Source organism: Zootoca vivipara, chromosome 13 (genome assembly GCF_965207765.1).
Source record: "Zootoca vivipara chromosome 13, rZooViv2.hap1.1, whole genome shotgun sequence".
NCBI lineage: Eukaryota > Metazoa > Chordata > Lepidosauria > Squamata > Lacertidae > Zootoca > Zootoca vivipara.
The window spans coordinates 38,383,572-38,397,724 of record NC_142596.1 but is presented as its reverse complement, the minus strand read 5'-3'; the positions used below and the strand labels follow the sequence as shown (position 1 = coordinate 38,397,724).

The 14,153-nt window shown below is 45.3% G+C and overlaps 1 long non-coding RNA gene across 1 annotated transcript; it reads left to right on the top strand.

The window, feature by feature from the left end:
* Positions 1–102: 102 nt before the first annotated feature.
* On the top strand, positions 103–4,340 carry LOC148683699 (uncharacterized). The gene is made up of 3 exons (XR_015946882.1): positions 103–391; positions 609–745; positions 3,474–4,340. It is a non-coding gene; the product is annotated as an uncharacterized LOC148683699 (long non-coding RNA).
* Positions 4,341–14,153: the final 9,813 nt, after the last annotated feature.

Below are 14,153 nucleotides of genomic sequence, written 5' to 3'. Positions count from 1 at the left end.
CTAGTCAGGAAGTAGAGAGGGAGAGCCAGGGCTCCGGCAGCATGGAAGAGCCCCTGCTCCACAGGTGGGAAGAGAGAGAGACGGAAAGGGGGGGGGAGGGAAAAGACCGAGCGTAGACCCTTTCCCCCGGCACCGGAATTAAGGAGGAGGAGGAAAGGGAGGAGATTCGCTGTCCCCAGGCTCTCATGTTGGTCCAAGGGGCGGAAAGGGGCAGTGCCGGATTCTGACACGGAATAAGTGGACATGAAACCGACAGCTCATCACACTGTAAATAATGTGCACCAATAAAAACTCTGAAAGACAAGCATGTGGAGAGTCGTTACTCAGGAGTAGCCGTAATAACCTCTGACAATAAGTTTGGAATCACCGGCAGAACTGCAAGAGAGGCAGAGTAAGTTAATTCCTTCATTTGAATAATTAAACGTTTTAAAATATTCCTTCCATACTTTACACGTCGAGCGGGGGATATATTATTCATACCTGGCCCTCACTGCATACCAAAATAGAGAATGAGGCACATAAATTTTAGCACTTGGGGAGGGAAATGTTTCATCACGCACAAAATTCACTGCTCCTCACCTTCTGTTGGGCCGGCTTTCCCCAACCAGGCGCTCTCCTGACGTTTTGGACTACAACTCCCATCAGCCTTAGCTCCGAGCTGCAGAAGTGTCCTCACAAATCTCAGCACTGTTAACAAGCAACGGCCCCCAGGATTCTTTGAGAGAAGGCATGATTGTTTAAAGAGGTATGATAGTACTTTCAGTGTGGTTTGCAGATGAGACCATAGATCAGGGGTCAGCAAACTTTTTCAGCAGGGGGCTGGTCCACTGTCCCTCAGAGCTTGTGGGGGGCCGGACTATATTTTGGAAAAAAAATATGAATGAATTCCTATGCCCCACAAATAACCCAGAAATGCATTTTAAATAAAAGAACACAGTCTACGCATGTAAAAACACCAGGCAGGCCCCACAAATAACCCAGAGATGCATTTTAAATAAAAGGGCACATTCTACTCATGTAAAAACATGCTGATTCCCGGACTGTCCGTGGGCCGGATTTAGAAGGTGATTGGGCCGCATCCGGCCCCTGGGCCTTAGTTTGGGACCGCTGCCATAGATAGACTATTTACACATGTAGTCCACAATTGCCTGCTCTGACCGGCAGTGGCTCTTCTAAGACAAATGTCTTTCCCATTACCTGCTTCTACACCCTTATTAGAAACAGAAGACGGCTTCTGTAGTATCTTTATGTGACCATCCTAGCAAGGTTCCTCAGGTACATGGGAGCATTCCAACAAGGATGTAAAGGGCATTGGTGTGTGTGTGTGTGTGTGTGTGTGTGTGTGTGTGTGTGGAGGAGGCCCAGCAGATTGTAAATAAATATTAACCCCGCCGGATAGGCTTGCAAATCTGACACCAGCAAGATTTCCCTCCTGTTGGAGTAGCCTCAGTTTAAAAGGAATCTGGAGGTGCTATGCTTGTGTGTCTCCCAGAGGCCTTTGCCAAAGAAGGGGCTGCATGCAAACTCTTAAACCAACACAAATAAATAAGGTTAAAAAGACACCGGTGGATAAGCTTCGGCTGCCTGGGGGACTCGGCCAATTTGCAGTCATGGGCAATTTTGCCTCCTGCGCAGACACAAGTTCTTCTCCTCCCCAGGTTATTAAAATTAGATGATGTTTAACAGGTCAGGGAGAATATGCTGATTGAAGGTGATGTAGCAACAAAGTACCTCCAGGACCTGCTCTCAGCATCTTTTTGGACAGCTCCTCCCAACCTGCAGATGCTGCGATCAGATCTGGAGGGAAACGCTTTCAGGACAGAGGAAGGTTCCTTAAACCAGAGCCATACCACGGGTCTGTCTAGCTCAGTATTGCCTACACTGGCTGGCAGGGTTTTAGGGAAGGGTTTTTCCTAATCCTACCTGGAGGTGCCAGGGATTGATCCTGGGACCTTCTGCAGGCATGGTAAATGCTCTGGCCCTGAGCTAAGGCTTTTCCATTGAAATTGCCCATCAACAATTAACATCTGGGCAGCAGCAGACTGACCACTGCAGCCACGCCAGTTCTCTCCACTATAGTATCTCTATTTAAGCTATAGTGATTCTCAATGTTAATCTATACACATAATGTTTTGTGTGTAACTTTTGCTTTTATATACAGGTAGGTAGCCGTAGGTAGTCTGAGTCGAAGCAAAAAAATAAAAATCCTTCAGTAGCACCTTAAAGACCAACTAAGTTTTTATTTTGGTGCATGCACATGAAAGCTCATACCAAAATAAAAACTTAGTTGGTCTTTAAGGTGCTACTGAAGGAATTTTTTTATTTTGCTTTTATATTTTATATTTATTTTTTTGGTGGTGCATAAGTGCATTTTGGGCAATTGTGTTTCATTTTCACATCGATCTCTCTCCCCCCCCTCTTCCCCCTAAACTAACCTTTGTGTTGTTAACTCCCATTGAATTCAATGGCCCGGCCTTTGTGATGCTCCCATTCATTCCAACACTGCTGTTGCAGCAGGAAAACCTCTGGGTAGAATTGCTCAAGGTCTTCCCCAAAAAGAGTTCTGCAAAGCTGCTTTTGCTTTTCATCAGGGATTAAGCCTGTGTGGCCTCTCTGTGTGGCCCCTGGGACTCTTCCCAGGGAACATCCTCTCCCCACATCCCTTACTGGCCCTCTTTCTGCCTGGCTGGTATGTGTCTTTGGACTCTGACAATGCCTCTTGCTTCCCTGGATGGAGGGTAGAGTGTGTTTTATGAATGAGCCTCATTTATGTTGCAAAACTGGCATTCATTGCTCTCCCCACTTTTGCTTCTGGCCCCACCCACTGGCATCTGGCCCCTGAGAGGTTGCCCAGAAGGGAACATGGCCCTCAGTTAGAAGCAGCTTTCCCACCCCTGCTTCCCAGACTTTGGTGTCCTCTGCATCATCACCCCTGCCTCTCCAAGAATATGACTTGTAGCTAGTGATTTTCCTTTCCAAGGCCATTTATCACCTGGGAGACCAGCTCAAAGAAATCTCTTTGAGGGTTAATTCAAATAATGTTGACAGGATTGACTGAATGCTAAGGAGCACAAAGGTGGGAATATGTCTCTGTAGAAGGGCACCTGTGTTTTTGCAGAATATCTGTGTGTGGCGGTGGGAGGGAAATCAAAACTAGTATAGTTCAGGACTGTGTGTGCTTTAGGGTCCTCTCTCACACATAGTGTATATTCCAAGCTTCCCATTGAATGGTCAGCTTTCATTTTCCTTGCAGATCTATAAGGAAAGCACAAAGGAAGGGTTCTACCCAATGGCTTACTAGAGGGGCTGACAATGTAGTGTCCAACAGTTGCCAGTCTACCTACCAGCACCTCCTATCAACTGGAGGGATGATGCCAGTGGCATGACAACACCTTACTATAATCCTCTTTCCTTTTCTGCTCTTTTCATTGTGCCATTTTGTGTTGTCTCCCTCCCTCAATGTTTCCTTCCAGGATAGCAAACTACGGACCTCCATCTATTGTGTTACATCAACTCTCATCATCCAAGACTATCCAAGCTATCCTGCTTGGAGCCGATGAGGTTTGAAGTTGGCCCACCTCTGATTTATTGGGTTCATTTGTCGTGGGCTTCTGTCTGTCTCGAGAGACAATGGAGTGCACATCTGGGGGTAAAACCAAACTGATGGAGAATCACAGCACCTGCTGTGGCTGCAGAGACTGGTAACGCATAACTGCTGCTTCCCACATTGTTTTTGCTGTGTTAGCAGCACTGAAGTGACCTATCCGGGGCGCAAACCTGGGCAGTGTATATGACGGTCCTGGGATGCCCAGATGACAAGACCCTTGGCCTTGCTGATATGATCCAAAGGAAAGCAGAGCAATATATTTGCCACCCAGAATGGCTGGGGCAACCCAGTCAGATGGGCAGGGTGTTGTTGTTGTTGTTGTTGTTGTTGTTGTTGTTGTTGTTGCTGCTGCTGCTGCTGCTGCTGCTGCAGGATTTGACATCTCTCTGCAAGGCCTGCAAGACAAAGCTGTTCTGCCAGACTTTTGGGCAGGATGCAGTTTGACTTACTTTCCTTTGTATAAAACAAGCCTGAAGGAGTCCCCCAACCCGCTCACAGGTCCTTGTATGATCAGTGGAAACAGTTGGTCCTGGCAAGTATTAACAAATCTCAATTCCATCCTGATAATTGCCACCTGCTCAGATTTTTAACTTGTCTGAATTAATTTTAAGATGTGTTTCAATTACTTGATATCTGTTTTTATGCATATTGTGTTGTTTTTACGATGTTAGCTGCTCCGAGCCCGGCTTCGGCCAGGGAGGGCAGGATACAAATAAAAAATTATTTTTTACTAGCTGGCCCTGTCACGCGTTGCTGTGGCTCAGTCTGTTAAATGGAGCCTCAGAGTCCCCCTTCAGACTCCCCTCACCTTCAGAGTCCCCCTATTTTACGCGTGTTCTGTTTACACAGGTGCATCCCTGTGACTCCCCCCCCGTCCCGACCCATGACCTATCCTGCCCCCTCCTCCCCCACCCCCTCACCCAGGCGAGCCCCCACCTCCACTCAGCCCAGTCTGGAAAGCCAAGCCGAGATGCTATAGAGATGGAAGTTTTCCTAGGTGCAGTACCAGTGTAGCCATCCCTAGAGGGCGCTGTTTTGCAACCTCTCCTGTGCTCCCAACATGCACTTTCATCTGATTTGTGAGTTCTGGAACACGCGGTTTTTGGAGTTTTACCTGGCCCAGGTGTGACATCCATCTTTGAAAACGGCATGGGCTTGCTCTTGTAGTCACGTTTGACTTTGTGACAAAATTTGAACGCAATCGGTCAAGTGGTTTCGTTGAACACTGGAGACGAACACACATGCCCAGTTTACATTTTTAGATATACAGATTATTATTGTTGTTGTTTACCTGCTTGACTGATGGAGTTTCCAGAAGGAGGTATGCAAGGTATCACCCAACTATCTTAGGGACTCCACTCTGGATTTGTGTAGGGTTTACTCCTTGGCCTTTTCTTCTCCTCGGTTAATTACTGGATATTTAAAAAATGGGTATTTCCCTTAAAAAAACAACAATGGGAAGATAATGTCTTTTTGAAGGCTGCTGTCCTATACCCACTCACTTGGGAGTAAACCACATTGCACTCAGTGGGATTTACTTCTGAGTAAATGTAGCACGTGCTGTTTATCTGGTACATAGATCAGGGCTAAGGGGGTCTCAGCTCCAGGGCCAAATGTGGCCCCAGAAATGTTGCCCAGATCAGAATTCTCAGGCTGAAAATGGTTCCCTCCACCCTGATGGAGACCCATATAGTCAAAAGCTGGAAGTAAAAAAAGAAATACATAAATAAATAATACACGCCGTGCACCTTGGTCGCTTTGAGGCTGTGGCTATTTTGGGGTAGGATTTAATCACCTACCGGCAGATTCAGGTTGTATAATTATAGTCAGTGGGGAAAATATTGCACAACAAATTCACTTCCGTAAAAGTTCAGGTTTTTTTTTTGTGTTGTTGGTTTTTTTTGCAATAAGGAGAGTCATGGGAAAATGCACTGGAAAGTGAGGGATAACACTTGGTTTGATGCAACATCATCTAAGCTCGCTGCAAACTGATCAGAAGGAATGCTCGTTAGACAGTCAACCCAGTGAATGGCAGCTGTGAAAAAGTCAAATTCTTTTTCCTCGGATGAAGGATGGTATGTAATGTAAATACATACGGTACATATATCCGGACAATGTTCCTTTAGGTGGCCTTGCTTTTTCCTCATTTATTTCAGATGCTCTTTTTGGGAGACCCCTCTTTAGAACGTCATGCATATTCCTTGTTTCAAAAGGTAGTAGTCAGTCTTGCTGTGCTTAGGTGCCCTCTTGCTGGTTCTGCTGAGTAGCGCCCTGGACCTCTGGCCATAGCTGCCAAGTTTTCCCTTTTCTCGCGAGGAAGCCTATTCAGCATAAGGGAAAATCCCTGTAAAAAAGGGATAACTTGGCAGCTATGCCTCTGGCCCCAAGTCCTACCCTGATGGAGCCATCGGGCTGCAGTGAAAAGGCAAAAACAGGGATAGTGATTTACTAAGCAAAGGCACCAGAATGAAGGAACTATCTTTGGCAAACAGGAGCAGTTGTAATGCATGGAAAAACCCAACAGTTTACTTAAAAAAACCAAAAACCAAAAAAACAACCTTTGCCTGTTCTGGTTTAATTCCAATATCTTCCCCAATGTGTCCTTAAATTGTCTCGCCACATCATTTCTGGCTATGAGCCTGCTTTAGTTGTTGAGTGCCATGGAAGGCTTAGAGGACACATCACTCAGGAAACAAGACAAGGACTTGATTCTATTTCTTAAATAACAACAGGACAGACACAGTGTCTGACTCTACCCAGATTCAGTTAGGTCCAGTGCCACCTAGTGACTAAACTATATAATGACATTGTCCATACACAGATTTTGGAACCCTAGCCTGAACAACATACAGTGGAACCTCGGTTTATGAACACCTCGGTTTACGAATTTTCGGTTTACAAACACCGCAGACCCATCTGGAATGGATTAATTCACTTTCCATTACTTTCAATGGGAAAGTTCGCTTCAGTTTATGAACGCTTCAGTTTATGAACAGACTTCCGGAACCAATTACACCCATGCTTCGGGTTAAGTACGCTTCAGGTTGAGTACTCCACGGTCCCGTCTGGAACGGATTAATCCACTTTCCATTACTTTTAATGGGAAAGTTCGCTTCAGTTTATGAATGCTTCAGTTTATGAACAGACATCCGAAACCAATTGTGTTCATAAACCGAGGTACCACTGTACATGCATGTAATTCAGACAGAGAAACTGCAGAAAGGTTTAGTAGCCAGATTGGCAATTTTCCATGACAATATTTGTATTCACTTGATATGTAAAGGATGGAAGACATAAAGGGAAGAGTCATACTGCTGTTTGCTTTAATGCCAGAGAAGGATTACATATCTGCAAACCGTCCTCATTGCCAGGTGTGGATAGAATTGCATCTTGAATAGTTTAAATAAATAAAAGATTCATGAAATGCTAAACTGCCTCGAAATGAGAAGATTTGTTTATTACCCGCCCTTCACCAGCAGGTCCCAAGGTAGGTTGCAACCATTTAAAGCTGAAAATAAAGAACAGTTAAAACAGATCGCAATCACAGGAGTAGGGTGGGCTCTGGAAACACAGCTCAGGCGTCAAAGGCCAGGATAAAGAGGTGTGTAAAGTGCTGCCTTGCAGAGCCTTCCCAGTGGTGGCACCGCCACAGTTCTGGAATTCTGTCCTCCTTTCAAACTGCACATTAACTTTAAGGTGCTGCTGAAGGAATTTTTTTATTTTGTTTCGACTCAGACCAACACGGCTACCTACCTGTAACTTGCACATTAACTGCAACACATACACACTACACTGATGCATCTATAGCTGCTGGTCACTATGCATGAAATCGTGGCGGGTGCAGCAGATGAAGCAGCCTGTGGCTACAGCACAAGGGACAGCTCCTGGTGAGAACTTTCTCCAAGGAATGCTATGAGCCTCTGCCTCCATTCCACTGCTCCTCAACTCCACTACCTTGCTTGAAGGATTGTGATTTTTAAAGGGACCACCCTCTGCCCTGTAGACGAACCCTTTTCTCCTCTTCTCTGGGGCATCTTGCCTCGCACATTCCCTTTGCTATTGGTGTGGGAAGTATTCAATTCTCTGGGCTCGGGAGAAGGTACTTGCAAGGGCCCTGACTTTGCGGGATCTTGACCACTAGTCTCTGGCTTCATTGGCTGCTGATCATCAACCTCAGGCTCAAGGACTGATGTCTGATCTGGGCCCCTTGCCAGTCTTGCGCTGAGTCAGTTTGACCCCTTCCTCTGACTCCCAGCTCAAGGCCAAAACCAGTAAAGCTGGCATGGGGAGTCTTTCTAAGACAGAGGTCCATATTCCCTTCTGAACAGCTTTCCAGGGGCCGCATTTACCTTTGTACAATAGGCTAGTTTCTCCACATGCTCACACACCCATCTCTCTCCAGGCAAGCAAGAGGCATAAGCAGAGTTCTCGGACACATTTCTGTCAGGCAAAGACACTAGGGGATGTGCCCTGAATTGAGGTTGAGGCACTGTGGGTTTGCCTAGGGCTTGCCGATCAGAAGGTCAGTGGTTCGAATCCCCGTGACAGAGTGAGCTCCCATTGCTCGGTCCCAGCTCCTGCCAACCTAGCAGTTCGAAAGCATGTCAAAGTGCAAGTAGATAAAAAGGTACTGCTCCAGTGGGAAGGTAAATGGTGTTTCCGTGCACTGCTCTGGTTTGCCAGAAGTGGCTTAGTCTTGCTGGCCACATGACCCAGAAGCTGTACGCCCGCTCCCTCGGCCAATAAACCGAGATGAGTGCTGCAACCCCAGAGTCGTCCACGACTGGACCTAATGGTCAGGGGTCCTTTGACCTTTACCTTTAACTTGGAGAGGGGGTCATATGGCAAGGGGAGAGTCCTTTGGGCCAGGCAGTGAGGGCTAGAGTGCTGCATTTTGGCCTCTAGGCCTGAGTTTCCACACCCTTGCCTTAAACCAGAACAACCAATGTGATGCAGGCATGCTTAGCTTTACCTGAGATGTGCTCTACATGCATGTGATGTATGTAAAAACATTATCTGGGGTCAGGCTTGTTATAGTAGGAATGGCTGTGTCACTAGCATGCACATTTATTATTCAAGATTGAGATGTTCTCTGCTCTTTGGGGAAATAACAGTTGCCCAGGAGGGAATTATGGGTTTTGGATTTCACCCTGGCACGGTCATTAATCTCCAGGGGAATGCCCTGAAGTCAGGAGCGCTATCATGAACTGAAGCAAATTGAAATATAGATATTTGAAATGGTGATTGCACTTGGCATACAGGGCTTCCCTGGAGAACGAATGTCTTGTGTGTAGCCCATTACATTCCACACAGCATTCAGTTTGGCTCATAATTATTATTTCTTAATTGATTCCCCTCCGCACACTCCTCTTACTATAACCGTCTCTGCTGCCCATACTGAGAAGCAGTAGTAATTCATTCCAGTGCTTTAAGTCAGCTGTGGGGACCTGATATTGCCAAGCTGTTATTTATGTGAGTCTCATCCTTTATCCAAACTTACAGGGAAACTAGATCAATGTTAGGCGGAAGACCATAATTGCTGGTTCAGGTCAGTGGCCTGCCTAGTCCAGCATCCTGTTCTCACTGTGGCCAACCAGATCATAGAATCATAGAGTTGGAAGAGACCACAAGGGCCATCCAGTCCAACCCCCTGCCAAGCAGGAAACACCATCAAAGCATTGTTGACATATGCCTGTCAAGCCTCTGCTTAAAGACCTCCAAAGAAGGAGACTCCACCACACTCCTTGGTAGCAATTTCCACTGCCGAACAGCTCTTACTGTCAGGAAGTTCTTCCTAATGTTTAGGTGGAATCTTCTTTCTTGAAGTTTGAATCCATTGCTCCGTGTCCACTTCTCTGAAGCAGCAGAAAACAATATTTCTCCCTCCTCCATATGACATCATTTCATATATTTGAACATGGCTATCATATCACCCCTTAACCTTCTCTTCTCCAGGTTAAACATACCCAGCTCCCTAAGCCGTTCCTGTGTCTGTGGGAAAACCCACAGGCAGGATCTGAGAACAAAAGAGTCCCCTCCCCTCCCATGGTTTCCAAAAACTGGTCAACCTACATCTCAGGGATAGGGAATTCGTTTCAGTCTGAGGGCCACATTCCTTTCTGGGCAACCTGCCATAGCACCACCTGCCAGTGGTAGATGGGGCTGGGTTAGTTAGTCTCTAAGGTGCTACTGGAAGGATTTTTTAAATTTTGTTTTGACTGCGTCAGACCAACATGGCTACCTACCTGTAACTATGAAAATAAATGTGAATCTTGTACTGTAGGCTAATTGTTTCTCTCACTTCCATCTTCCATCCGGGCAAGTGAGAAAGACGCATACCAGCCAGGTGAAAGCACAAATCAGGTCTGGTCAGAGGTGTGGCCCAACAAGAAACCCAAGATCCAGTTAGAGAGGCCTGCATTCAGCCCCCAAGACTGAGGTTCCCCAACCCGGCTGTGTCGGCTTTTTGTTCATTTCTGTGGGATCGCTACCCTCATATAACCAACATGCATGAAGGGGTTAATTCCACAGGGTAAGCTGTCTGGTATACCAGGCTTAGCTAGGTCACTCTCCCTCACCTTGGGAGGAAGTTAATCACGCCTATTGTCCCCCTTCAGTCTACCTGAATAAGCTCAGGTATAAAGAGATCTGAGCTGGTTGCTCCAAGCTTAGATTACATGACTCTAACAAGGCTTTCTTGGGTTCCTAGACCAATATTTAGGAACTTTCACCACGGTAACTATGCCAGGTTTTACTGCCTGTGTTTTCTGACTAATGTATGTAGAAGCACATGAACCTGACCTTTTGTAAGTAAGCCAATTTTTAACTTACCAGATGTGTGGTCTTTTTCTATGCCAGGGGAAGAAGAGTACTTTGGATGCGATATAGAAGGGCATGTTTTAAAGGTTTAACTGTCTATATTTCCATGCTTTCCCTTGCTGCATATTTTGTGATTTTAAAACTGTGCTGGGGTCCTCTCACTAAAGAGCAATTGCTCCAAACCTGGAACTTGGCATACAGGGAATTCTCCCTTTATATACCTATTTTTCATTGACACCAACAAATATCTGAGAGACCACCTCCTTCCTTACCGAGCTTCATGGTTGTCAAAATTGACAGAGGGGGCCCTCTTGGTTGTTCCTCTGCACTCAGAAACTTGGGCCCATTAAAGGGCATTCTCCACAACAGTCCTTAGATTGTGGGGTTCCCTTCACACAGAGGTGTGTCTGGCACCTTCCTTATACAGCTGTTTTCATATGCTGAATATGCATGTCTTTACACTTGACACTTTGGCACTCGAGGGATATATTTCAGAATCCACACTAGCCATGACTGTAATTTGTTTTTAACTAATGTTGTATTTTACACCTTTGTGACCTCACGTGAGACCTCATGGTGAAGAGCTGGTAATAAACCATCAACAACGAATGTAAAACCAATTAGCTCATGCAAGTAGCTTTGGTTTCACCTCCCTCTCTGCCCCCCACAACCTTCTTTCTTGGAGGAATATTAATTCTAAGTCAGAAAGTTCTGCAAAATTATTGCTGGTTGTGAAGGTAGGGTGTATCACAGGGGTCAGCAAACTTTTTCAGCCGTGTGGTGGGCCGGACTATATTTTAAAAAAATAATGAACGAATTCCTATGCCCCATAAATAGCCCCATAAATAACCCAGAGATGCATTTTAAATAAAAGCACACATTCTACTCGTGTGAAAACACGCTGATGCCTGGACTGTCCACGGGCTGGATTGAGAAGGCGAATGGGCCGCATCCGGCCCCTGGGCTTTAGGTTGCCTACCCCTGGTGTATCATGATGTTTAACATAAGACCCTTTTTTAAAAAAAACCAACAACAACCCTAGTAGTATGCAATGCTAGTTCTACTCATAATAGACCCATTGAAAGTAATAGGCATGGCAAACTTACATTCATTGATTGAAATGAGTAGGACTTAGTTGTTTACAATCCGGTGTGACTTGTTTATGTGGGGGAGAGATAAGAACACCATGTGCATTGCCATTCCAAGGGGAGGAAGCATCTCAGGCTTTGAAGTGCATCCTTGGCCAATTTTCAAGCTGTGTGATGAAGCTGACATTGCCTGTTGCATCTTTCCTTGTAGCAGAATGTTCTTTGCTAAGCAAAACACCCATTTCATTTCCTCACTCACGCCATTAACTAAAGACTTTGAAGAAATGAAAAGCTGCAAAATGGTAGAATTGTAAAGATGATTTATTTATGCTTAGAATTTTGACTGGAGGCATTAATGGAAGAAAACACACAAATGCATGAATATACTACCATACTTACCATAGAAAAAAAATGTAAATGAGTAAATAAATGATAAATCCTGGTGTGTTTTTTTGGGGGGGGGTACAAGAGCACCTGTAATAGGAAGACAAGGCCTTGGTGGTGGTGGTGCCACCATAGGGCGCTGTCCAGTTGGCACTGACCTCTGTTGGGCTTTCTCAGTCATGGTTACCTTCTTGTGGAATGCCCTCACTGGTGAGAGGGATCCATTTCTCTCATTATTGACTTTCAGGAGGAATTTCAAAACATTCCTGTTTACCAAGGCATTTGACGGCTGAAAGATACTGCTCTTGGCAACCCGGGAAGCTTGGCAACCTGAAAAACTGAGAGAATGCAATTTTTAAAAACCTTTTTAAAAAAACAAACACTTTTCTACTTCTTCCTGCCTCAGAATTCATTCTCTTTTCCACCATGCTTCTGAGACATCTGGTCTCCAATCCAGCAGAGACTCCATTTTGAAGTCAACTATGTATTCTGTAATCTAGGAGGAGAATTTCTCTGCCTTGTTTTTGTTACTGTTGGAATCGAGTGCAGGACTTTATGTAAGTAAATACTGTTTTTATGCTCACTTTACAGCCTGTTGTGTGATTCTTTTATTAAGAGAGGGAGAGGGGGAAGCCCATTCTGCTACCACAGCATGGATAAATACAAAGAAGGCTATACAGTCTAGTCTCAAAGTTTCCCATTTAATGCTGCAAAGCATAGTGTTTTAAACTCTACTAACTCTAAGCATTAAACTAAAGTTACAACCAGCAATCTCCATCTTAGGAACGCAGCACTGTGATACTATGCAAAAACTTTTCTGGGTTTCAGATCTAAGTGCTCTGCAAAGCTGGAGCTTCCACCTTCATGCTGTTACTTCATTCTTTTCAGTATATTTAGTGCTAACATTCTCCCAAAGAGCTTTACACGGTTAAATAATAAATAATGGCAGAGAAGCAAAGGTATTGGCAAGGGAGTAAAGACAGGTGTTCCAAGGAGAGCTGGAAAGAGGTAACAGTTTTAAGAATTAAATATTAAAGCCAAGGAGGGCTGGGGCTGACACGGAATGGATTGTTTTTCTTTTGCTTTAGAGTCCCTGGGCTTTGCTTCTCACCCACTGGCCAATAATGTCAGACTGGCTGTCAAAATGTTTAGTGGAATCATCACTGTACTCTCCAGTCCTATTTTTAAGAGGAGACCAAGAATGGCAATTAGCTAACTACAGCCCTCTCCAATTTCAGATGTCTGCTTTGTCCTCTGAATCACCTTATTGTTTATTTACTGCATCTTCATGATTTCGGGGAGGAAGTTGGCTGGAGTGATCCAGACACATCAGCAGTTCAAAATCTGAGATGCAAGAGAAAAGGGTGGCAAGAGCAACCAGCTTGTGCCAAGGTTTAGCTTGGTACCAACTGCCTTGGGCTAAATACACAGTCTGAGCTTCTGATCTTATGGCTGGCTGTGAGAGGCAGACATTAGAAAAGATGTTGGGGGAACAGGTCTTCTCCCAATGCAATGTTGCATGTTGTAGTGTTGGACTATGGTAGAATGTTGCATTACTTTGATGACATGAATGGGGAACCACAGGCCCTCAGAACTACCATGTCGCAACCCTCACTGGTTGTGCTTCATACCCAGAATGTTTTTGCCTGGCTGGGATGTACCCTGATAATGCCTCTCGCTTGTCTGGGTGGTTGGTAGAGAAACTAGCCTACAGGACAAAAATAAAATGTACATTCACCACTCTGCCCACTTCTGCTGGTGTTCCCACCCACCATTGGCATATCGCCCTTGGAAGGCTGCCTGGAAAGCAATGTGGCCTTCAGGCAGATAACAGTCCTCAACTCCCAATTTTCAACATCTATACAAATACGCCACTTTTTAACATTATGGAACTCATGGTCAAATACATGAGATCTCCCATCCAATCACTGACATCTCCTTAGTTTTAGTCCAGTTTTCTGCATAATGCACCAGGTTAGGCTAGGGCAGGCATCCCCAACTTTGGCCCTCCAGATGTTTTGGCCTACAACTCCCATGATCCCTAGCTAACAGGACCAGTGTTCGGGGAAGATGGGAATTTTAGTCCAAAACATCTGGAGGGCCAAAGTTGGGGGTGCCTGGGCTAGGACCTCAAGAAACCAGAAAACTGTGCAATACCAAGTAAGACCACTGGTCTATCTGGTTTAGTGCTGTCTACAGTGTGTCATGAACTGGCAGGACAACAGGAAGGAGGAAGTGGATCCCGGTGAGGGATG